At 33.2% G+C, this 25,719-nt stretch overlaps 1 long non-coding RNA gene across 1 annotated transcript in view; it reads right to left on the minus strand.

Annotated features, from left to right (window-relative positions):
- Positions 1-17,535: 17,535 nt before the first annotated feature.
- LOC118183458 (uncharacterized) overlaps positions 17,536-25,719 on the minus strand; it is a 37,209-nt gene continuing 29,025 nt past the window's right edge. Inside the window, exon 4 of the long non-coding RNA XR_015041631.1 lies at positions 17,536-18,074. This is a non-coding gene — a long non-coding RNA (uncharacterized LOC118183458). The remainder of the gene's footprint in view (positions 18,075-25,719) is intronic.

Here is a 25,719-nt window from a genome sequence, read left to right on the forward strand (position 1 = left end):
ATCCCTCGGCCTTGATTGCTCAAGGCCCAAGGCCAAACAACCGCTTGTCACTAGAACAGAACGTGTGGCGTTCGCCCACATGATTCCCACATCAGTTAAATTCCACAACCGCGTAGTCAGTCTTACGGAATTCTTCGTATTTTCTTCGTTACCAATCGCGGCAAAAGGAATGAAAATTCCTGACTTTTTTTTTTCTTTGTTTCTGGGATTTTAACCGAAATATATTAATTTTTCTTAGTCATAGTGACATCTGGTACATGACATCTGAAGACGACACTGAAAATTTATGTTCGGTTAATAAAATAAGTCTGTAATTTTGCAGCAAAGTCTTGATTACTAAACATTATTTAATCGGATGATCGGTTGCGCATACGCGTAAAAATACATTTTGGCAGGTCGTGAGGTAATATTACAGGAAACATCTACAAATAAATTGCGACTACGGTGAAGAAAATTCTTCGAATTGTTCCGATTTTAAATCTTCTCAATATTCGGATTTCTACGGCTTTTCATTTAAGTTCGCGCGCATATCTTTTCTTGTGAGTATATTAATTCTAACACCTAAACTAAAAAAAAAAAAAAAAATGTTTGAGGAAAACCAAAAGTCTGTATGACAGATATTTCAGTTTTTACATAATAAAGCAATCGAATCTAATACGCTAATACTTGTGTGGAAACACGGCGATGTTGAAATCCTTTTGCGGATAATCAGAAAGTTAAAAAAAATTAGGAGTCATTACAGTGGAATTATCGATTGTTCTCTACCGTTGCGCTTATCCAGATTTGCAAGAAAATTTTCGAATACCGATTCTCGAGAATTGTTATTCTTCAGATTTCCAGATTTCTAGTTCTAGACAGAACTTAGCATTTTAAAAAAATAATTTCCTGTGTTATGGTAAGTTACGTTTTCTTCAATCTGAATGCTGGTTTTTCTTCTCGACGAAAATGTGCAACTTGACGGTGGAGGTAATTTGATTATTTAAAATGAAATACCAGCAAAATAGAAACAATATTTCCTTATTATAGCAGCCATCATATAAAATTTTGGCGATATTTGAAATTTGCAGAACACAGATAGATAGATGGGTGATTAAATTTGATAGTTTTCGCAGGACTGGATTCATTACTGTTATCAGGACCGGATTCAGAAGTGCATGTATGTGTGTGTATGTATGTGCATGAAGTGTATGTATGCATGTGCATATATATGTGTGTACACACACAGATACATATGTACGTACATATATGCATGCATACATGAAAACATAAATCCCCACATGCATACATATCTTCCTGAATCCGATCCTCATAACAGAACAGTACTTTTTAGCGACTAAGCACAATATGTCGCTTTGACAAGGAACAACATAGAAAGATTTGGAAATGAAACTCAAATTATAACATTTATCTTTTGTGTTTCTTATGGAATGAGTTATCCTTCGCAGAAAAAAATTAAAAAAATTAAAAAAAAAAAAAAATCGAACGATTTTTAATAAATTGCCAAAATTTATTCTATTAATGACGTTAAAATTCTAAAGAACTTCATTTCAAAGATTACTTCGTGACCTATTACGTGAAACGCAAAGATCAAAATTCTGCGATTATAATTTTGATCATTAAAAGAAGATATGTGAGAAAAGATTGATACTGATTAAAAATAATATGTATTATATTATAAGGAAAAACGTTTTTTGGAAACCATAATGACATAACAAATACGCACGTTTTAAAAAAATTCGAGATAGCTGTCTCAATGGAAAGGGTCAGACCCTTTCCACTGAGATTTCAAGATTTCACCGAAATTAGCAGAGAAACTGTCTTAAATAAAATAAAGTAAAACCCTGTTAGCAACTGTAAACAAACAGTGTACGTTTTTCAATATAATTCAAAGTTAATTAAAAAAACGTAAAACAAAATAATTCATTATTTATTTTTCTTTTTGCATTCTTTGGTCTCATATTCTCCTAAAACAGGCCTTTTTTAATTAACGATTTTTTTTTTAACGGAATCTCGGGATTGTTCAAAAGAAATCTTGAATTTCGGGAAATAAATTAATTACTAATTCAGGAATTCTCACATCTTGGAAAAAAATAGAATCTTACTATCACTTTTTTTACTTCGCTTTTTTTGTTAGTTTTAATGAACCGACGAAAAGAGGAAAGAAAAAAAAGGAAGGAAAAAAAAAAAAAAAAAAAAAAGAAGTTACTTACGTCATCGAAACATTTCTCTTCCGAGAAGTAAGATTTCGTCGTTACATTAATATTTATGCTATCTGTAAGGGATCGTATGGAAGGTGCTCTCGTGCTATAATCGATTTGTGCGTTAACTAGCAAGTTGAAGGTCTGCGGTTCGAACCCTGGGAAGGGTTTTCTTGGCTTTTCACTTTTCCAGAAGAGATAAACCTAATAAAACTCTACAAATCTATATATTGTTACGGAATGTACAGGCACGGTGAGCTGGCTTCCCCGCAAAGCAGTTTTAGGATTGCCATAAAATAGCAAGGGAAGGTATAGTTGCCACATTTGGCGAGAAATCGCCCATTTGGCCACAAAATTGGCGATGTACCATGGCCGGATGGAGAACCTTCTGAAACGAATTCTTACCGGTTTAGCCCAGAATGTTCTCGAACACAAGCCGAATGCTATATAAACCCTGCTGGTCGGCAGTCAATGTGTGTGTGCCTGGTCTAGAGTGCGAGTGAGTTAGTATCGAGTGTGCCTCGTCTAACGAGCCGTTAAGTTCAAGTTAACAGCCGGGCAGCGAGTGCCGAATGGGGCGTCGAGTGCACCGAAGGAGTCTCTTAGTGTATCGCGGTTAGTGCATCGTCGAGAGAGCGTGTTGAACTCCGGGAACGACTGAACCGAAGAGTCGGGAGCTGTGCTCGTGTGTCGTCGAGTGCATCGTGAGTTGTAGCGTGGAGAGTCTCGAGAGTACGTGAAGTTCCGAAAACGACCAAGCTGAGTCGGGAGCTGTACTCCGGAAAGCAGAGTGCTTTGCAGGAAGCTGTCTCCACCGTTATTGTCTAACAGTGTGAAGGCTTTGTCGGTGATTGTTCCAGCGTGTTTATAGTAGATCTTCGACGACTGTAAAAAGTGACTTTGGAGCTGTCCTGATTAATATTGGCTAAATAAAGTGTGTTTCGGTACTTCATCAAGTGTCGTCGTTATTCACTCCAAATCTACAAACCCCGTACGAACGTGAAGGAAGAAAATAACGTAACAACTGGTGTCAGAAAAGAAAAACGCAACAATATTTTAATAACACGATGAAAGAATTGTAATGCTTCTCTCGTAAGTAGCAATCTAAAGGATTGGACTTAGACCTGTATAAGGTCAGCAAAATGTTTTTTAAAAAACAATTGTTACTGGGAAATCATTGACTTCATTTATATTTTAAAGTTTTATCTATGCAGTGTATGATATCATTACGCCTAACTTACGCCTAAAAAAAATCTTAAAAATGATTTTTCGGATGTTATAGATAAGTAAAAATTCTTACATGTAATAAATCTCCCGCGCCAGCTCCTTATTTTAAAATTGATATAGATCTTGCAATTTTTGCAGTCAGAAGTCAATTCTATTTGAAAAGTAACTTCATTCTTTAATTTTTTTTATTATCTTTTGAATAATCTCAAATTAAACTTTCAATAAATTTGAATTTGTTTTCTGCCGTTCGAATAAATTATATATAAGTAAATGCAACACCCAAAGCGAAATCAGGTTGAGGAAAATAAAATAAACTTAGCCTTAGATTAGCATTTAATTAAATAAACTCAGCCTTAGATTAGCATTTAATTAAATAAACTTAGCCTTAGATTAGCATTTAATAAAATCACATATTACTTACTACAAACATTCGTGGAAAATCATATGTTGATGAATAGAAAAAGCTCAAACATTTTCTTCTAAATAATGACATTTTTTTTTTCACATTCAAAAAGCAAACGATGCGGAAACTGTTGCCAAAAATAAAATAAAAAAATATTTAGTATATTGTGGGAAGAGTCAGATGAAGTGAACCATCGAATATGAGACAATGTAGTTTCAGTATTCAAATTTTGAAACGTTTGCGAATAAAGGAAGCAAATTAATCGCTTTATTTTTACGTACAGAATTTAATTTGATACACCGCTACCTCGTAAATTCAATACCCTGAGACTTTAACAAGACCATCATTTGACATTTTACTTAATGCATTATTTCCTTGAAATTTGTATCCTCTGAGTCACCCAGTAACAATGGCAGAAAACATATATTCTTATTTTTTTTTTTTTAATTTTCTTTCTTAAAATGCAAGATGGGGCAATTCACTGTTGTTTTTAGTCCAAAGGGATTTCAGTCCCGAAGGACTATTGCTTTCGTTTTGGCATTTTGCGTCGGACTCATAAACGTCGGTTCACTTTTCAAACTGTTGTCACAAATGTTTCAAACTTCAAATATAACTGCATTATATTTGAAGAAATTAAATTGTAAGGATCTTAAGTTTTACTAACGTTTATTTTATTTTAAATCTTTACTATCACTTCTTATTTTCTACTTCCGGCCAGAATTATAAGCGTGAAGGTTTTTATGCAAAGTTTGTCTGGCGAACGCCAAGTATTTAAGTGTGGCCTTTTTGCCAAGCGAAAGAGAGGAAGCAGTGAGTTAACGCAGGCCGCTTACCTTAGAAGTTACGCAGTTACTGTTTGCCTTCCAGGCCAGAGGTTTTAAGCCTCTTGATAAATTAAACGTATTGTAGTGTTCATAGTCTCTGTGCTACATACGCTTCCTGTTATTATAAGGCCAATCTTCCACGTGTATTATTCTAAAGTTAAATTAGAGTTTAGTTTTATTTTTATACTTTTACGTTAGACCCCGAGTGGCGGGTCATTGTATTCCGAAGTACGGAAGTTATTGTATATAGAGAAAAATAAAGGGTTTTGTATACCCTTCGTCTGTATCCTGTCTACTTACCACAATTAGTGAACATAGCTTTAGTAAGCTCTCTGTTCCGAGTCAGGTCCTTGTATGTTCCCGAAGAAGGTTAGAAGGAACATTGATCCTGATAAAATAATGAAAAATCTGCATAAATGATTGCTATTTCTCGCATTGTGATAAAACAATGGTACATAGAGCCATCGAATTTTGAATGACAAATCCTACTGCGAATATGGGCATCTGAAATCCCAAATTTGGAATTTATTTTATTATAGATTTTATATTTTGTAAAACTTTAACGAATTTTTGATTTACAAACTCAATGCTTTAAAAGCGAGAAATGGCAACGTTATATAGAAAAAAAATACTTTTATCTCCAGCTCGCGAGACTGTGTATATCGGAAATTCTAAAGATATGCTTAATTTAACATTATTTTGCGATATTGCTCTTGAACTGAATTTTATGGTTTAAGTGCAAAGAACATGATATTTAATAAATAAAGGTAACACTCAAAACGTTAAAAAAACGCCCCTTTGGACGTAAATTAAAATCTGAAAAATTTCAGATTTTTTTTTTTTCTTCATATTTTTCAAAATATTTAAGCTAATGAGATACATTCCGCAGGAGAAGAAGAGGAAGAATAACCTTGCTTGTTTACATTAGCTGTACATAAGTCACGTTGTCTCTGAGGGCATTCACATTGTTTGTTTACAAAAGCAATACATAAGTCACGTGATCTACGAGGTCATCGGAGTGTATCTCATTGGTTATATTTTAGCTCGTTCTAAAAGCATATTTGCATCAATACAGATTTTATTAGCCCAAAAAAGGCTGCTAGTCTCGAAACACGATTTTACGTCCATAGTGAGTGCGTTTTGCTTCATTTTTCATTCGAGTCCATTGACATTCGGAAAAATGTAAGATATTTAGCTTTCACATTTAATGTGTCTGGTTTGGATTAACAAACTATTTAAAAGCAATAGATGCTGTTCTTAAGAATCTTATTTTTTATATTTTATTCTGATATTTAGATTAACGTTATGTTAATTATAATAATATATTCTGTTATAACATAAATATCATAATATAGTGTTACGAATTTGGTATTTAAAAAGCTAATGTTAGTTCAATTATAAATTAAATGGTTTTATTTCTCGCGCAGTGCAGCGCGTGACGAATATTAAAAGAAAGATAAGCCGGAAAATTGAAAATACAAGAGCGCGTGCATTAAATAAATAAATATCTCTCTTTGATTTCGAGAAAGTACTGGAAAATTCTAGCGCGTTATTTTAAAATCTTATAAAAGGAGGAAAACATCTCAGTTCGTAGTAGTTGCTTAGTTTGTTGTTGTTTAGAAAACTGCTCTTGTTGATTGTAGCGAATTCGTGGATTAGCGTTCTTTAGCTGTTTTGAATTACGTTCTATTGGACATTTGAGTAGTTAAAAGATAACTACTGAGAGATATTGTAATACTGCATGATAATTTGAGAAAATTTAAGCATTTTTGTTGTGATAATAAATTTTTGTTCATTTTTCATCGGACTTGTGCATTCATTTCGTAACGAACCCGTACGCACGCAACAATATTTTAGGCAGGTCTCTGCGGCAAACAGTTAGCTATTTATTAATACTAGCCGTTGACGAGATCAGCCGAGTGAAATAGTTATTATAAAGAAGAAAAAATATGTAATCATTTTAATGAGCCTATTTTGTATAATTTATCGGGTGCAGCTAATCTAATAAAAGCTGTTGCCTGTCGTATTGCGGGATATTTCCTTTACTGTTTACAATAACATAATGGTTATCGATGTAACAAACAATTCAGTTTTTAAAACAGTATAAACCGAAGATCCATTACATTATGACCACCCTGTTAATAACATGTAGGGCCATCTTTAGCCCTCAAAACCGCCAGCACACGGCTTGGCATTGATTGCACAAGGTGCTGGTACCTAGTATGAAGTATCTGGTACCAAATGTTCACCAAAATGGTCCTGCAATACCTGCACATTGCGAGGGGGTAGCATAGCGAATTTGGTTTTCCAGGTAGGACCACAAATGCTCTATTGGATCAAGCTCAGGTTAATTTGGAGGCCAAGACATGACTTAAAAGTCACTGGAATGTTCCTCGAAACACTCCTGATGATTCGACCCTTTAATAACCCCCACAGGCTGGTCACCGTTCAACTGGGCATCCGGAAGACAAGGTTTCGTTTGGAAACCGGCGTATTGGCACACGCCCGTCGATGTGATCAACCAGAAAACGTGATTCGTCGGACCATACAACTTTCTTCTATTCTTCTAATGTTCAATTCCGATGTTTCTTGGCCCATTGCAAACGCAGCTGGCAATGATATGCCGTAGTGCAGGGACATGTTTCGGCCTCCGGCTTCGTAGGCCCATACGGAGCAATGTAAGCTGCACAGTGTGTTGAGAAACACAGTTTGGGTTTACGGTTGTAGCTGCTGGTGATTTCGGCTGTTGTAGATCTTCGATCACGACGAACAATGCGTAGCAATCTCCGCTCTTCTCTGGAATCAATGCACCATAGATGACATACTGCTAGCCGGCAACTTGTCGTTTCACCATCCATAAAAAACTTTCGATATATGCTCACAACAACTGCAAGTGAACAACCCACTAAACGCGCCGTTTCTGATACTGATGTTGCCAGTCGCCGAGCCATAACAGTTTTGGCCTCTATCGAAGTCTGATAAATCAGCTGCTTTTGTCTCGCTAATACCGCTATGTTTGGAAATAACTTGGGAACTTTGGGGTTATACTGTTTTTCAGCAGATAATTCTATCCTGCTCTTAGCAATTCCTTATTTATTCCTTTTCTGGGTCTGGTGGTGAGAAATCCACATAAAGAGTTTCTCCCGAATAGGCTCATCTGAAAAGGAAGAGAAGCGAAGCACCTAGCTTCTATGTTTGAGCTACCTGACTGAAGTTCACATCGTCGGGAGCAGGGTCCATGCAACGCTGATAGTGGCGTGACGGGGATCGTCGAATCAGAAACGATGCGGAGGGGCTTGCCAAATACTTCATAAGATCTTATTTCAGATGTACATGGTAAAACAGAAATACATAGTGCAAAATTGACATAATATTGACGAATAAAATAAAAAATATACATTACTCACAGCATCGAAAGTTGCACAGAGTTCCACACTAAGATATTTTCAGACTATTTGGAGCCGGTGCGGCTCAACCAGTCAGGTGCAGGCTGCAGACATTAGAGTCACAGTATGCAGTTATTAAAAGTGTAATTGCAGTTGCAAAATATTTACATATTTAAAAGTGTGACCACTTATTTTTCTCAGAAAAACATCTTCTATACGGTGGAGTCTAAACTGAGCTCGCAAGTGCCACAGATAAAAGGAAATGACCAATCTTATCACTGTTGAGTTCTAAGAAAGCATCCTATCTTCACACTGGTCCGCGCAGTCACGTGGTCCTGGAGACGCGAATTAAAAAAAGCAGATTTTCTTCTCTTTCAATTTAGAGGTGGATTTATGATTAAAACTTGCAGTGTGACCATTTAAAATAATCACAATATCAATTTCTGTTTACTGAGAAGTCTAATTAAATTTTCAGAGTCTTTATTTAAGGAGAACAGATTCACTAATGTTGTCAGTTGTTGTTCGGTAAATTGGAGTTTCCGGGTTGGTATGCGAGGTCTACGTTCAGGAGATGGACGGCAAACGGGCAGTATTTCTTATCCTCAGCTAGACATTCGTACAAAGGACGTCTGCGAAATTTGCTGGGTTGATACTGATTAATCGGTTGAAGAAATTACTATTTAATCTGGGAAGGACCTCCGAGATCATCTCAATACGCAGGTCAAGAAGCGTTAGTGATGAACCTTAGCACCTTATTTTGTGAGATTTGCAGTCTTCTGATTTCCTTTTCACTCGCGTTGGACCAAGCAGGAAATGCATAAGTCATATTTGGCCGAATCACTGATACATAAAGTCTCTTTTTGATCCTGAGAGATAAAATTTCATTTTTGAGCAAAGGGAAGAGATGGAAGTCAACTCCGTAAGGTGTGCCGGACTGTACACATATGGTCGGTCCAGTTTAAAGTTCTTATTTGGGGTGACCCCTAAATGAATGGCTTTATCAACCGTAGGTACTCGTGCATCGAAGAGTTTGACTTCCGTGTTGATAAGTTTGGAAAGACATTGCATAGCCACTTTATATACTCCAACATCAGCCGCGCACGGGCAGTGGTTTTGTTCCCGAGCGAGCATATTGTTATAGATGGAGGGTGGTCATATAATGTAATGGCTCTTCGGTATATATTTCTTTACATTGATTCTTTCGGACTGCAACAAGTTTCATTAACATCTATATCGTTTGCGAAATTAAGAGAGCTAGTCAGAATAGACTTAGAATGAATTTATTAATATTGAAATCTATGAGGCGTAATTTATCTTAGTATAGCAGTTTTTGAAATGATCAGCTCTTATTGTTATAACACATGCTTAGACCAACATGTCCGCCATTCCTTGAAGCCGCATCAGCCTTCTTGAAAATGACCATTGGATGATTCAAAATGGTGGCTTCGAAGATCTGATTTTAGGCAAAATAAAAATAGTCATTGCTTCATAATACGCTAAGGAACAGTCACATTTTCAGGCATTGCAAGATGATAAACCCTTTCATGACAGCCAAAGCAAGAAGGAATAGTGACTTTACAATTTTGGACTTCTTTCTGACTTTACGATTTTAGACTTCTTTGAAGAAGAACTTTGTGATTTTTAGATTGTGCTTCTATGTTTGCTTTTAATGTCATAGTCAACGCTCATTAACAATAATGACGGATTTTAAATACATCTCATTATTTTCCGCTATGAGATTCTGAAGCTCACAGCGGTTATATTCCTCATAACGCTATTCAGTGCTCTAGCAAGAGCATCGAATCATATTGCTTTGAAACACTGCCTTCCTCAAATTCTTTTAACCGCAGAAATGCTCTTGATATTGTGGTAAAATATCATCGCCATATTTTGTTACACCATTCCATATGCTCCTGTAGCAGATTTCTGCAAAAGAATGCTGAATTTAAGAGTTATTTACTGACCATCACGAATAGACTATATTTCCTATGGGGAAAAAAGAATTTGAAAAGTGTTTTTATATTCATTTCAGCAAAGACTTTGCCAAATTTACATATATTCCCCCCCCCCAAAGCAGATGATATCCGAGCTTTAAAGAAGATTTATTTCGCTGCCGTAAATCGCGGTGCTTTTTAAGAAATTTGTTAAGAAATAAGATGTTTGTAATGTTAAATTTTTGTATATTTCAACTACAGAATTCCTATTTAATTTTCCTCTGCATCCGAAAAGGAGATTAACGATAATATGATTCTAATGATCCATGCGTTAAGTCTCTTTTTTTTAATTTTTTTTTTTTTTTTTTTTTTTTTTTTTTGCTTGTTGATTAGGTGACTGGTTATTTTAGAAGAAAACAACTGACTTTACTTTTGTTAACGGAAAGCATGGTTTTCTAAGTATGGATAATTATAGAAAAATTATATGTAGTATTCGAATTCCTTTCAGGTTTACGCGTTAGAATCATGTATAGAAAGCATCTCTTTTTATATGCATAGAATACTCAGCTTGCACTTTTTTATGAACTCATAAGTACTACAGTTCAGAGCATCAGTATATGACACCCTTCGGGTTTAAACGAAAATTTGAAAAATATTGCAGTCAAGAGACGTCCTTAGCGGATACTCTCAAAATTTTTGGTGCTTAACATGTGTTACGTTACGTTATGCTACCACAACTACACCTACACGCCATATCAAATAATGTCATTGTGCAGAGCATCAGGTCTTTTAATTCATCTTTCAGGCGGTATGCTGAAATTGGGTGAAACATAAGAAGTTTAAGTTACCTTTAAAATTTAATTAATTTATAATTTCCTACTATACTGAGCGATCTAACAACATATTTCTTAATAATTTAAATCTTTATTTTACTTTTAGGGACATATATAACTGATACAAAGTAAAATACATTTAATTATTAGTTAAATATTTTATAAATATTATAATTCATAACATATCCAACTGGTAGTTTTTATAAACATTTGCAATGTTAATATAATTCATTAAAGATACTTCGAACGTCGTAACTTTATGGACCAGGTACAAAATCTTTATTCGGGTCTTTTTTTTTTCTTATGCTGTTTTGCTTCATTTGAAATAAAAAATATTATGGCCAAATTTCTTTTTAAAATATTCTGATTTCAAATTATCGGAAGAGCAAAGTAGGCTTATTAAACTAAGCCTCGAACAAATTGAAATTATCAGGATACGATACCTCGCTTTTAGACATATAATTTAAAATTCTTATAAATTATGCATATCTTCTATAAAACGTGTTATTATTATGCTTTCAAAGGCAGAATTGTCAAAATTTATATTCATTTCATCATGCTCAAATATCTTTGAGGAAAAAAAATTGCAGGATAACACTGGTATTTTGGTGCAGATTTTAAGTAGACAGAAGTAAAAGTAAATAACAACTTTCGTTGATGAATTCTTTCACTGCAACCATGCCGCGAAGCGCTCTGCAAGAAGATACGCCCTTCCGCTTTGTTTAGTAAATGAGCGCTTCAGATTTATAAAGAGAAATGCGTAAAACTGTCGGAGAAAACGGAACTAGATGATAGTGTTTTATAAACCATGTGCTCATCCTTTTCATTATTTTTTTTAATATCATCTACTGCAGTAAAACCTGGCTCTGCGGAGACGCGATGCAGTGAAGGAAAACGCGCTAAGGTGCCGATGCTTTCGAGTATACGTTCCACATCAATTGCGCATGCTCGCGGCCTGCGGTGCGAAACGTCACATCGATCCCCTCACTCTCTTGACAATGCCGCACAATGTAGTACTTTGATCAGGTGTTTTTATTTGTTTTTATTTTCTCCCCTTTTCTCTTATTTTCATTTTCCGGTTGTTTACGGAAAACGGAAGAAACTTTCCAAGAACTTTGGCGGGTGATTCCGCCATAAAACTTGGATCATTGTTTGCTTCTTTCTTTTTTTTCGCTGTTAATTCAAAGGACGGAAGTGCATAAATCAAAAGAACTCTTCGCGATTCTTTTATGATCACGAAATGAAATTTGGTAGAACCATTTTCAACTCTTAAAAAAAGTATTATTGTTTTCAGTTACCTACAAAATCCCTCTTGTCGCAAACAAAGATCGGATACACGAAAGCACGTTGTTGCCAGTCCAGTGTTGCCAGAAATTTTTCAACTAAAGTAGCAAAAGCGTACTAAAAAAAAATCGAAAAATATCGCAAATGACGTCAGAGATCACGTGATATTTTGTGACGTTATAGTTACTTCTATCCTTAGTTGTTTTAATTACGTATCTTAACTTACTAACTTTTACGAAAATTTTAAAACTATATTGCTCATTTTCAATTGTTTAAATATACATTCCTTTTGTACTTAAGTCTCATTTAATTTAGATTTCTGTTTTTAAATTAATTTGTAAGATATTCCTCACTTTTAGATTGTTAGCGCTTTTGTATTAAATGTTTTGAATTGGTAGTTGATTTTTTAAATCCAGTTTTTTTTTTTTTTTTTTTTTTTTTTTTTTCATAATTGTAAACATTTAAATTGAGGAAAGCTTTACAGTGAGTTTTCCGTTCTGGGTGGTGGACTTATTCCGGATTCTGATTACTTAAGAAAGCCTTGTTTGTTCTTTCACTGTTAAATTTATTTGTGTTGTTAATTAGTGTGTGTGTGTGTGTGTTATTATGGCAAAGCCTCGAGGGCTATCTGCCTAAGGGGAGGGATGCTTTCGTGGAGAACTTTTTAAGGGAAACTGGCTCGTATACACGTTACACATGTTGAAAACCACGAAAACGCCCATGCAGCCAGCCCGTTCGCGGCATTCGAACCTCGGACCGAACTACCAGTGTTCAGCGACTTTACCGCTCGGCCGCTAGTGGGCGTGTTGTTAATTAAAAAAGTGCAGTTGCTTTGATTTGGAAGTAATTTCTATTCTTTAGTTCTTAGGAATATTATAATCAGGAGAATAAATTTTATTTCTTTCTCTGTTTCGGTACCCAATATATAGGGCGCAACTGCAAGTACTTTTGTTCAATTCGTTATCATCATAGAATGAAGCTGGGAGGGGGCACTGTCTTTTAAAAAATGTAGAGCACCAAAATCATGAATATTAGTATTAAGGTACATAATTCTGTGTTTCACAAAGCATTTTACGATATATTAAAAAATTCTTTGAAGTCGCAAAACGTAGCATAAGGTAATGATGGAGGTGGCAAAAATTTCGCAGAATCGCAAATGCTAAAATTTTAGTAGCACAATTTTTCGTCAAAAATTATTAACAGTGAAATTATGAGGTGCTTACATATTTCTTCATGCACCATACTCGGCGATGTCACCAAATAGTGTAATTTAGTGTCAATAATATATAAACGTGTGCTCACAGCACACTCGTAAGATCTTCGCTTTGGTTTAATGTAACCCTGATCTTCAGTAAGCAAAGTTAGGTTTTGTAAGAAAAGGTATTTTAAGAAACCGCAACTACTTATTAACCTAAAAGAGCTTTATTTCGCTTTAATGCCTGCGTTGTTTCACTTTTCATTGGAGTCTGTTGCCATTTGGAAAAACTTAAGATACTTAAAATTTTTCAGATTGTATCTGTCTGCTATGGATTCACAAACTGAAATATTTAAAAGCAACAGATGTAGTTCTTAATCGGATTGATTGACATGAAATTCACTTGATTCACGATGCATCTAATAAAAAAACATTTAATATTTTTATAATGACATTGCACATATTTTTTATTTTTTAAATATAGAGATGATATATAACGTTCCAATCGAGTGTAAATGCATATTCACCAAATATACCATAAAATGTTTTGCTATTCCAGCTGGACCATCTTTATCGATAATCTCTACTGATAAACTCATATTAAACTTTAAAACAGCCTTTTGCACGATCGTTAAAAATCTTAACTCTTCCGGATTTTTTATTTCCCTTTACCATTTTTTTTAACAAATGGTAACAAAATAATTAAAACTTGTAATCTGTTTTCTATCTTCTAGCAAGTAGCAGATTGTTCTCGAAGTTACGGGATTAGACTAATGGGCGTGCACAAAATATTAAATGACTCTGGAGTTCGCTAAAAATCGCGCAATATACACTGCGGAAGGGATTGTATTCGTATTTAAGAGAATTTATGTGACACCGATTTCCGTGTTGTCAGCTAGCGATATTTTTCGTAAACTGCCTACTTTTGACAAACCTGTGCTTCTAAAGTTTATGTCTATGTGATTTTATGTATTTTCTATTACTTCATCGCCCATTGCGCTGCATTTAGTTGTGTAAATATTTTTAATGTATAATAAAATGCATATACATTAATATATTGTACCTTATTAAAATTAATTTATAATAAAGAAATAATTTATTTAGGCTGAGATAAGAACTGGCAGCTGGTAATCCTGCGATCATAGCCCATGTAGAATGTGCGTTCAGTTTTCAACACAACTGCTAGTTGTTTTCACGTGCTTCATTTATTCTTTTGTTTAATGTTTTAATGATATGTGAGTAGTGTTTTAAAGTCAGATTATAGCTGCTGTGTTAACTAAGTTAGAAATTATAAATAATGTAACACAATTCAATACCACTTTCCAAAATGCTCGGTTTTAAATACTTTTTATTTTTCTTCTCAGGAATTAGTACATTAATTACAAAATCTATCTTTAAAGTTATTGAGAGCATTCTAAAAATTACAATAAAAAATTTAGGGGTAAACTTTGAAAATTATAGGAGAAGAAATTAAAAGATTCTCATCATTATGCTAGTTAATGTTATTCGAGTTATTGCTTCGTTTTTATCTTCTTGTACGAAATAAGGGAAGCATTGTAATCGCAAAAAATTTCGAGTATCGTATTTCAAAGAAATTATCCATTTTGACCGCTCTCGAATCTATTTGACCGATGTTTTCGTGTGACATCTGTAGGTTCGGACGTAATAAAGGAGTCTTTTTTACAAAACGGATTATGAAATGGATTCACGAGATTTACTCGCGACGTCTGTATGTACATATGCACACACACACACACACACACACACACACATATATATATATATATATATTTGCATCTCGCATAACTCTAAAAACAAGAAGCCGTAAAACGTTGAAATTTCGTATGTGGGACTATTATAGCATCTAGTAGTGCACCTCCATTTTTTGTTGCAATCGGCAACACCAAACGTATATATATATACATATGTAGTTGCGTGCGTGCGTAATAAATTGAATGCACAAGTCCCATAAAATTTTAATAAAATTTTTTCTTATCACAAGAAATACAATAAAAAGCTGGAATTTTCCTCAGAGATATTCGTACAAGTGTTCAAAATATCAGGCAGTAATAATCAGAAGAACGCAAATACGTTAAACAGAACACAATTGACAACGCATTTAAAGAGAAAGCTAACCCGATCTCACCGCGAATCCGTAACAATAACAACAGTAGCTAACTAAACAACTGAGCTGAAATGTTCTCTGTCTGGCCTGGTATAGCTTTAAATCGGTTGCGAGAAATTTCTAATAATTTCTGCTTCTCGAGATTTCTGGAAACCAAAAGCAATGGAATTACGGTTACAGCTAAGATAATGTTCAAAAACATTTATTCAAATTAAATACAAATTACCGAGATAAACTTTTGTTCCATGTTAAATGCACGTGCTCCTGTATTTTTTCTTTTCCGACATAGCTTTCTCTTAAAGTTAGTCTCGCTCTGCGTTGCACGGTGAAATAAAGCAATTTTAAATATAATTCTAGTAACATTAGTTATATAAATACAAAATTCGTAACAGTATACATATATAAACCCAACCTCTTAATCGGGTCGGTGAGCTCTATTTTTTTATTCTTATCTGTTGGTAAATTGTGCACTTTTTGCGTCAAAAGTGATAGAATTATGTTGATAATATGTTCTGGTTAAGTTTTTTATATCTTTAGTTAATGTGCATACAATAGTTGTAGAATTATCAACAATTTAAAAACGTTTAAGAGTGTTACTGGGCCCAACAAAGCTGCTATTTGTTTACATTTCATACTTTTAGTAGAATCGTAAATTAAGTAAGTTGGGGCATCAACTTCAATGTCTTTTTGCCCAGTTAGGCCAAAATTTAACTTTCAGTTTTGTGCACCGAAAAATTAATCTTCTTGCCCGCAGGTCTAATTGTTTCTTTTTCCGTAAAAATTCCCATTTTAATCGCAAAAATTGTATTATTAAACTGTTTTTATTGCATTTTGTGTTTTATGTTTTTCAGTATTTAACTATTTTTAATGAAGATGTTTTGATTTTTCAAGTATTTTCGCGTTGCCTAATTGTTTGTTTTTGAAGTGAAGTGAGAAATAAATTGGTTGAATGAGATATATATATTTAATGAATTTCGAGGAAATATGTTTAAATGAAATGCAGCAAAAAATGTGTATAATTTAATAGGCCATACAAGGAAGTCATGTGATGTCCATATCAGATTTTTTTTATTATTTACCAGATATTCTTTAAATGCTAATGTAACATCAGATATTTTTTTGTTTAAATTATTTCATCTATGGAAGTGACAAATTTGTCTGTTCGAAAAGAAAAATCCGTGTTACTGTTGAAAGGGAAAATCCGTGTCAGTCTTTTACTAAAATGCATAAATGCAATGTAATTTAAAAAAAAAAATCAATGCAAGCTTTTTTTTTTTTTTTTTTTTTTTTAAATTTTTAAATTTTCTAAAAATTTTACCTGATTTCACATGTGCATTAGTTGTGTGCATTCTTCCTACTGAGTTTTCCTGCGTGAGAGTTGTGTTTGCTAAGAAAGTTAATATACAGGGTAAGAAACAATGCTTAAAACGTAATATTACCTGTCTTACCTTTGATTACAAATATATTTTAAACCTAAAAGAAGTGTATTGTTTTTAGTTAACAAATTAAACCTTTACTATGCAAAATGAAATACACGATCGTGTCTCTGAAACTGAAAGATTAGAAGGAAAATACTAGACTCCATTATTGGCTCTCTATGCGGCACCTAAGATTTCTCAGCTATTTTCTACGTTCGCTCACATTGTGTATTGCGTACAAGTGCGTTTACACAAAATGTTTTGAAAACTGCTGCCATTTGGCAAAACGTGAGTTATTTCATTTATCTTTCATATTTTATCGGTCTGTTATTGATTAGAGAGCAATGTAAAACTAAGCGATACTAAGTGATTTAAAAAGAGTGCGTTAACTAACAAACGATTTAAAAATAATGTGTTGCCACCGCCAAGATAAATGATGTTGCTTAATCTTCCCCGCATCATCTCACGTAAGCGTTCTTATAATGTTGTCATTCGACAAAACTTAAGATCTTTAATTTGTCTTCGAAATTTAATAAATTTGTTATCATTTAATTAGAAGTTTAAAAAACAATAAATATGATTCTTAATAATTTAATTCTTTATTTTACTTTTCAATATTATATCTAATTAATTATAAATTTATTATAATTATAATGTATCTGCCTGATAATTTTTAATAATGCAATTAATATGTATAATTTAAGATGCAGTTAATTTATAACAAAATTAATTGATAAATTTTATGAGCATTTGACGTTTTGCAGTAACTAAGACTTCCTAACGCCATATGTTACGTAACTTATATATATAGGGTGGCCCAGAAGTCACTTTACATTTTGAAAATTAAATAACTTTTTCTTAAATGACTGTATTTAATTAATTCTTTTTTATTTTTTGCTTATTCACATGTCCATTCAAATGGAAATGAGCTTCATCTCCCATGGTCAACTTGTGAATAAACTCATTGTCATTTCTTGCAGTTCTCTGAAACCTGACAGCATAATTTACTCGTTTCTGAAAGTCTGCTGGTTTTAAAGATTGCACTAATTGAACCTTGGAAACGCGTCACTAAGTTCCTTATTGCAGGCCTACTAGGGGGATGTCGAACATTAAAATGGCGCATATAACGATCTTTGCATTGCAACAATTGACCGTCCATTTTCAAAGTAAAATTCAATTATCTTCACTCGTTGTTCTGTTGTAAACTTATCCATGCCAAAAATTTCCAGGGATTATATTTTTTAATTCTGAAAAGAGAAAAAGAAATATATTAATAGAAAAAAAGTTATTTAATTTTCAAAATGTAAAGTGACTTCTGGGCCACCCTGTAGAATCCTTTTTCATGATGTTTTACAATTTAAAATTTTTAAAAATATTTTTAAAAGTATACTCTTCTTGGAGATGCGAACGGTAGTCTGAAGTTTTCAGACTACTGTTTTTATTTCGTATAAATTTCACCGCTTCACTAATTGTTTCTTTTCTGTTTTCCCTTGAAATGAATGCTTTAATTCAGTTTACCCAACTTTACCAGGAAATTCAATTAAGCTACATATAATTATGGTATTAGTGAATTTTTTATGTATTTGCAAGTTTATGTTTAAAAGATTTTGCTACAGAAATTAAAAATTCTTTGCTTCTTATTTTTTAGCATTCATTCTTCACGTTTTTCGTTTCATAGGGCTTACGATTAATTAGAAAACTCGTCATAACTTTCTGAAAAAGTAGCAATTTTTGTTCTCCCAAAAGTATATAATTTTAACTTATGTACTTGATACCTGAATATTAATGTATTAGATGACATTTCGTAAGCTAAGGAATATGAGATTTAAAAATAATAATAACATGCGTCTCGAAGTGATTTAATTTAACAGAAGGAGGAAACTTAACAGCAGATGTTTTTGTTGTTCATTTCTGAGTTTTCGTTCTTCAAAGAAAAGGTTAAAAATTATTCTTAAGCCAAAATGTTTTTAATTTATTTTAACAGTATCACGAATAAAAAATCAAATTAAATTTTGTTCACTTTTAAACCGGAGATACTTGTTTAAAGTTTATTGCATTGCAAACAAGTGGAAATTACTATAAATTCACAGGTTATAATTTTAATATGGAATTTTCAAAATTTAAGAAGTTACGATCTCAAAATTATATCTCTCTTCATTAACAACGTAATCTCATTTTTGTGACAGAAAGAAATTTAAAAGCCCTTTATTGTATTGTATATATACCTTTAGAACGTATTCTTCCGAAGTCCGCTGACATTTCACCTGTGCTTTAGGTCTCTTGAGAAGAGATCTTTCTAAGCCTAAGCCCTCCACGATTGATGGACTCTGCAAATTAGTCGAAGAGGAAATAAGTACCTCTGTAATATTTACTAAAAGTCCTTCTATCATGCAAATTATGATGCAGGATTATAGTGCCGAGAAATGGCTCAGATCGAACATTAAAAATACTCTTTACATTTAAACATTAATTAAACAGCCTTGAAAGCATTCACAAAATATGTAAACACTCTATTTACTTGTTTTATTCATAAACTATACAATTATCAGGAAAAACGAAAACAATAAAATAAATTGATTTAAAAACGCTGAGTTCCTGGTATTCGAAACCTGGTATTCGAACTTACGAATCCAATATTATTTTTTTCTATCATTTTGGTTAAACGAGATTTTTGTTGTGTAAATCTGTATTTTAAAACCTATCTTCCACCGGAATTTTTTCCCACCATTTTTTTTCTGATGTTTCAGTTAACGATTCAAGTCATGAGTGCCACCAGATGTTGCACGCAAAATTATTCATCGACACGCGAGACCAGTTTGTTCGCGACATTGCTTTAGTATTATTTTTCGTGATATATGATATTTTTGAAAAACAAAACGTAGCTCTTATGGTGTTTTAAGTGTAACACACTTGTTCTTTCTTCCTACTGTTAACTGTTGCAACGTTTTTATTTTTGAATTCCGAAAGGATGGGACTGTTTTATTCTTTTTTTTCCGGCAATATGTACCGATTTTATTCTTTCTGTGATAAAGATTTTGTAAAACTCAATCATCTGCAGTTAATCTCTTACTAAAATACAGTAATATTCCGATACTTCAGCTCTGTCAGAACATTGTAATTTTGGATTATCAAACGTGCTGGACTGTCGAACTTTATAATGCTGTAGATATTATTTCAAAAACGTTATTTAGCATGCTACAAAAATTCAATGTTTTAAATAAAGTTATAGATATATTACATATTTAATTGAAAACATGTACATAGTTGAAAACGTGTTAGAAAATAAGCTATGTGCTTAACGTAGCATTCTTAACTAATTTATATTTCGGAATGTACTTCACTGCATGAAGTTACTTCATGCATTGTTATTGCATGAAGCCTTTCTAAACAGAGTTCAAATGTTTATTTATTTCATAAATTCAGCATTCATTAATATGCTGAAGTGGTAATATGATTAATATAGCAGTAATTACTATGCTGCATTTATATACTGCAGTATTGAGGTAATGCTCTAATGCAAATGTTGGCAGCCTATGGCACAAGTGCCAGATTTGGCACGTAGTACAATTCTCAGTACTCTCTACACTCTACATCACTCTACAAAGTTAAATTTAAAGTTACATAAAGATACGCGTTGTTTCTCCTCTCTACACCGACTTATCTCCCACCTTACTTATTTTCTCGCCTCTCGTTCGGTTCGTCGCGCCAATGCATGAGTATCGATTATGATTTTAATTGATACGCGTTGTGCGCTATAGGTTGCGTTTAGCTTTACGACACGTTTCTTAGTTTTATTGTGAAAACCTAGATTTTCTTTGTTTAATTATTGTGACAATTCATATCTACATATTTAATTAAATGTGCACTAAAGAGAGGAAGCCTGATGTTCCCGGTTTTCAAGATTTTTGGATGAATGAATACATATTCGTACATAAAGGGAATCGTGCTGTATGTGTGTTATGTGGCACATTAAGCATACAAAAACATTTTCAAACTAAACATAAGTCCACATTTCAGAATTCTGATGAGAAATTTGAAGTTTTAAAAAGATCTTTTTCTGGATATGAGAAACAAGTTACATTTATTATCAAACAATTGGAACCAAACCTAAAGCGACGAATATTTTTTCGTAATTACTCATTGTGCAGTCTCCAAACAAAACCTTTCACAGATGGCGAATATATTAAAGAACATTAAGTCTTTCAGCAATTTTTTTCAAAGGATCGCCTTTTTAGTTTTGCACCAAATGAGTAATGATTTAATTGAATATATGATTGATCAAATGATTTCTAAAAGTGCTGAAATATTGTTCCGCGATTTACCAAATCTGCAAACGATATTACCCCAAATTCAAGAAATATCAGCTTCGGCGCGAAATATTGAAAGGCGAATAATTGAAATAGCAGAAAACTGAATATTATAACTGAAATAATAGAAACACAGAATTCTGGATTACAAGAAACTGTTGCATTTAGCCGTTGCTCCTGATGAAAATACTGAAGTAAATGATGTTGCGCGCCTTATTTTGTTATGTTGCAATTGTATGTTGTTTATCTTTCATTTTAATAAATATGTTTAAAAGATACATGATGCATAATATAATTTTATTTTTTATTTATGTTAATGAAATGGTTACATTTTATTTTGTTTATTTTATATTAATAAAAACCTTTAAATTATGCATAATTAATATATAATAAACTCTAAATCTGTATTCTTGATCTCCGTTCCCTAACTCTGCATGCATTGCTAGGGGAATCGAATTGTTTCAAACATTTCCTACTGTGCGGCATCCTGAATCAAATTGGTAGACTAGTTTTGCTCATCACAGCTTCAAGGTTTGCCTACTCCTGCTCTAGTGCCTAATTTCATGTTCTAAAATTCTTCAACAGTGGTTTGTTTTAAGGAACACTCTGAATTGCATTCAACATTCCAAAGTGTTTAGTAATAGAACGATCAGTAGCTTCGCCTTCTTCGAAAGACTGTTGCATTCCAACACCCGGAAACAATTTTGGGTTACATTCCTAAATGCATTTCACAAGTTTTCAGGCCGTAACAATAGCAAAGACTGCATTTATATGAATTCAACATGCACTTTCTTGACACTGCAGTTATAATTTAATAAACTTTGTTCAAGGAATGACTGAATATGCACTTCAAATTTTGAATAACATGTCCTTTCATAGGTTGAATTAAAAGTATTGTAATTGTGGATGGGTTATTATATAATAATTGCTTATCATGAAGCCAGAAGTCAGAATGACGGCCATTTGGTTGTCCAAGAGCCAAAGCGTTTTAGTGGATAGTACCAGGAGTCTTTAGGACAGAGGATTCCAAAGGCTTTAGAATTCCAGATTTTTCAAATCAGTTTTAACATATGTTACATCGTAAACAAAGATTAACTAGTAGTAACTAGTCCGTAAAGCGAAACAGATCCTGAATGTTTCCGACTAGTATTGCTAAATGGTACACTTGTAGTGATTTTTGATGATGCGCAAGCTGGAGATATGTATACTGTAATCGGATGTGCCTAGTCATTGGATACAGATCATCGACTTTTTTTGCTGTAGGTTTAGTGCTTTATTGTAAAGCAATGAAGTAAGTAATTTTATGATTTTCTATTATACAAAGTTTGGTACACCTCATATGTATCAAGACAAGCAAATTTATATTAAAGAGGTAAAGGCTGGCTAAAGGGTGGATATAGACAATGAGAACTTAGAGAGATGTGAATTAACTAATTAAAAAATTGATGCTCATGATCTTGAAGTGATTTTGATTTAAAAGAATAACTTAAATGTAATGTTTTCGTCACGATATAGTTACGCAAGGGAATTACAATTTTAAGTAATCGTAATGGGCGAATAAACGTTGGATTGTTTACAGAATGAGTTAACTTATAACACTTGAAGACACTGATAAGTTTACGTCGGATGATGTTAAAGTACTACTTGAGACACTGGATGATTATAATCGACTAGTTAAAAAAAAGGAGGAAAGACTTCAAAATTTGGGCAAAATATGCACCTATATGTGAAGCGGCATCAATTTGAGTGGAATCGTTCATCCTTAGTGTCGCTCTGCTTGTGTTCTTGCTCGCAGCATTCTATCACTTTTTTTTTGTTGTTGTTGTTTCGTGATGTGAAACCAAAAGGGAGCAAACGGGTTTGCCTGAAATTTTGCTTTTGTTAAAGGAAGCTGCAACTCAGACCGTTGTTATGCTTCGGCCCACCTATAAAAATGGTGTTGTGAGTAACAAAGAACACAGATTTTCTGAGTAATTCACAGATTTTGAGAGACTTTTCCTGATTGCAAAAAGGATGCATGTCAGGTGAAGATTGCTATGGATTTGGCACCCATCAGGCGCGAAAATGAGGAAAACATTGGAACAGTTCGACAGGTTGCTAATCAAGATCATCCAGATTCCCCAGATTTCTGAAGAAACTTTCTCTGTCCAACAGTCCTTGGGGAAGAACAACATGATGCTTGATGTCTCAAGCTGCTAACCAAATGTTCTTCCAGATTAACAGCTTAACATGTTTCTAAAGAAAAATAAAGCTTAAAAAAGAAATTAATTGTATTAGAAAAATTTGGTGACAACATAGATGATGTGAAAGAAAATACGTTGCTTAACCTTACAATAATTCTTCTCAAGGATTCCATAACCGTTTCCACGTTTCAAGCAGTGGGGAAAATGTTGAACAAAAGGTATCGATACTACTACAGAACATTTTGTAAATGATTGCAATATGTAAATGTAAAGTACAACTTAACTGTTTAAAAATTACTTTATTTTTAGGTACGCCGTTTCATATTCTGCAGAAATGCTGAATGAATTTGAAGTTCAAATTGATTTTTCCATTTCAAACAGCAAAATACACCTTTCTTGTCAGAGATTCATTACTCAGATAAATATAAAATAAAAACAGGTAAAGAAATACTTAAAAAAGAAAACATTTTGGAAAGAACTATACTGAAATTAAAAAGACAAGCTAAAGTAATTAAAGCTGTCTGTTTGACTATTATATAAAAAGCGACAATTATAAAGAATATTTAAAATTATTGTTGCTTTTTTATTTTTGTTTATGTATTATTATTTCATCTATTTTAAGTGATGTGCAACTAAGAAAAATGAACACATGTTTTTTGGTCACCGCATTATTTGTCATTTAGCTCCAAGTGCAGAGACAGAAACCAAATAATTGCTAACATCTGACTAATTTTAAAATTCCGTGAGATATCTTTCCGTTCCCACTAATACAGAGAAGAGTTGTCAAGGACTGACTCAACTGCGTCTAAAATTTTCACACAGTAGATTCATACACGAAGCGTGAGCCAAAGAAATAAATTTATCACGTCCCATTCACGATACCTTTGATAACGTAAATGATAAGATTCTTAAGTTGCGTATTTGATAGTCTGAAATTAATTTTTAAATCACGGTTTTCCTTCATGGCAGCACTTTTCTTCATGCAAGGAATGGTTTGAGTATCTGGTCACGAAATGCGCAAATGGTTCAAAATCACGTGATAATGTTGTTGGTTAAAGTTCCATAGAGTGGAAAAAAGAATGTTTTTTGCAAATAACGCACCCATACTTTGAAGAATACTAGCGTAGGAAATCACTCATGACCAGAAATTAATTTACGACGTTTAGTCCTTGATTCCTTCAATTTCAATATTTTAATTTAAAATCATATTGTAATAAAAAAGCGTTAGGAATAATTTTAATAAAATTCAAGTTCGATACTTATTGCACTTATTTCAAGTAATTCTTTCTGGCAGCAATGTACTTGCCAATGAATTATTTTAATCTTCGAAGTATATTTAAATTCGTTTTCATGCAACTTCTTCAAAATTCGCAACAAAATATCTTTTATTGCATACATAAACTCATATGGGGACCGATGCGACAATTTTAAACTTGGAAAAAGTCATGCAATGCCATTTCAAGAGAATATGGAATTAGCAAGATATCTTTGCTGACTTTTAGCCCGTAATTTATGAGCAACAAGAGTACATTATCTGACGAGCGCATTAACCTGACGCAAAATCCATGGGTTATATACACTGTTTAAGTCGTTTTCTTCGAATTGCTCCAAACAAACAGTATTCTTCTTAACAGTTTCACTACTTGATAAAAATTCATGATACACAACAGTGGAAGACAGCATCGGGCATTAAAACTGCCGTATTCGAAGAGTTAATGAAGACAGTTTGTTACAACTGTTTGGCTAGAAGTTAAATTTGGAGCTCTTACAAGTTTGCAGTTTTTATTTGAAAGATCTAGAATAATTAAAAACAGGACGTGACTTGCGAATTAGTGAAAAGGATATAAATTCCTGACGTCCACTTTTCGCGAAGCTAACGGATCTTCCTACAGTTTTTATTTATTTTATTATTTCCATTTATCTCCTGCTAAATAATTTTCATTCAGGTTTCTACAAATTGTTCTTCGTTGAGTCACATACTTAGGCAAAAAAGCTGGTGAACGTTATGTGTTTTAGCATTTTTAAGTTGTAAATTTTGATTTATAATTTTATTTTTTTGTTACTACAGATGTATTTAAAACTTTGCAATTGATTTCTGCGTCGGAGGATTTTCTTTTGTAACCAAAAATTTAATTTTAGAAATATTAGAGACAGTATGTAGTACCTTTTTCTTGTACTCGTTTGGAGTCTTCTCTCCAGGTAGAAATAATGATTGACGGTTTTTCCCTTTCTGATTAATAATGTTGTTTATTTTGAAAATAGATATTTTAACATCATGCATTTCACAACGCTTTCGAACTTGGAATAGGAATATTTCTCTTCAGAAACCGCAAGAACATATGCTTCAATGCACAGCTTGTTTACATGCAACATTTTGAAAGAAAAATAAAGTTAAAAGCAGC

The sequence above is a fragment of the Stegodyphus dumicola genome, chromosome 6, assembly GCF_044657685.1.
Source record: "Stegodyphus dumicola isolate Sdum_Otavi_A_Nest chromosome 6, ASM4465768v1".
Lineage (NCBI taxonomy): Eukaryota > Metazoa > Arthropoda > Arachnida > Araneae > Eresidae > Stegodyphus > Stegodyphus dumicola.